Source organism: Microtus oregoni, unplaced genomic scaffold, assembly GCF_018167655.1.
Source record: "Microtus oregoni isolate MIOR12 unplaced genomic scaffold, Mior012 000004F_ref0000308, whole genome shotgun sequence".
Taxonomy (NCBI): domain Eukaryota; kingdom Metazoa; phylum Chordata; class Mammalia; order Rodentia; family Cricetidae; genus Microtus; species Microtus oregoni.
Window position 1 is genome coordinate 62,443,650 of NW_024543063.1, and position 1,821 is coordinate 62,445,470.

Consider the following 1,821-nt stretch of genomic DNA (forward strand, 5'->3'; position numbering starts at 1 on the left):
CACAGGAACCAGAAAGACACTCACATAAAATCTACACACTGCCAAGCACCTGAGAGCCTCGTGGCTCTTAGGCATGAGTTTTGAGTAGAAGGACATCAAGTGACAGATTAAATGTTATCTGTTTCTCCACCGGGGAGAGGGTGTTGCGGGTAAGTCTCATCCTCCACAAGCTGGCATCTGGGAGCTTCTTGAGGAAGCCAGCACCACAAGGAGCGTGCCCACCTGCGGTGCCAGCAACGCTATGCTGGCAGGTATGGCGGCTGCACACTCTGGATTCCTTCCCCAGATTCCACCCATAGAAACCATTTTAATCTCAAGGCACACAGGGAGGGAGTTCACGAAAGTGCTTTGCATCCTGCCTGTAGGTGTTCGATTACATTGAGCCACAACATGGCTGTAATCTTAATAGCAGAAGGAACAGCACTCATTGCAGGGTCTGAGTCTATACCAAAAGGCAGCTATTCTGAGAGCAGAACGGGCAACAGGGAGATGCTCGGTTGGAATGGCTGGGGGAATTTTTCATAATTTGAGAATGGAAAAGAGAAGGGGTGGGAGAAAACTCTGGAAAAGCAAGTATAGGGCACTATAACTGGTTACTATTGTCTAGGGAAATGCTACATTTCTTATTGTCCTGTTGGCGCTGTCCTGTTTTGGACATGACCCAGGAGACTCCACACAACAAACCCAAATAGCCAGAAAGCACATCCTGGCACCTGAGCAGCTAGCAACTCCTGTGCCTACAGGGCTCACAACCTTCCAGAAGCATGAAGAAGGCCTGCCTCTGGTCCCAGGACCCACATGGGTAAGTTGGCTGGGCTCATGGACAATCTACTCTAGTCTCAGACTTCTTTATTAGATTTATAAAACCTAGATCGAGCGTGTTTTTACTCTGGCCACTGAGCTGTTTATTCCTCCCCCTTAACACTAAGCCAGGCAATAGCATAGTCAAAATAATAATCCTTTTGATTTATTACTATAAGCAAAGAAATGAATGTGAGCCTTTTACAGTGGCATCCCCCATGCCCACCCAACATTTCTCTCTAAGAAATGAATGAATAAATGAATGGACAGACAGGTGAAGTGGGACTCTTTTGACCACATTGTATTATCTGATCCCACAGTAAACCTGTGAGGTCAATGACAATAGCTAACAGTTGCACTGTAATTACATGCCAGGCAACATCCAAAAATCTTCACACGTATTAACTCCTTTACCACGCTGGAACCCTATGGAATAAGGGTTATCATTATCATCTCCATTTAGCAAACGGAGGAATTCATGGAAGCAAATTTGCTTATAGGAGGCAAAGCTGGCTCCTTGCTAGACACTGGCCAGCGTTATTCAGATGCTCTGATATACACTTAACAAAGCAGGGAGCAGAGGGTCATGGTATTATTTTAAATGAGGTTAGTCAACATATGAACACAAACCAAGCCTCGGGCTATCTCCCCTGGTCACTGGTTAAAGGACACACCCAAACTGAGAAACCTGAATAGCCTGCTCTGACCCCACAATCTCAACCCCTAAACAGCACACGTGCTAATTTAGCCTGCCCTGCAAACAGCCGGGAAAAGCCTGACAGAGACTGGGAGGGGAGCTGGGAGCATGGGTGCTGATTTGCTCAGTACGCCTTTCCCAGACTGAAGGTGCTGTGAGGCCCAAGGTGGAAAGAAAAAATGAAAGCAAACCTGGGAAACAGGGAATTCATCCAACCCCACCCCCTCCAAAATCACGTACTTGGTTTGCGGAAGAAACCATCCCCCAGCAGCTTGGGTTCGGTTCTGAGCATGTGCACAGCCCAAGTAAAAGCTGGAGCCAAA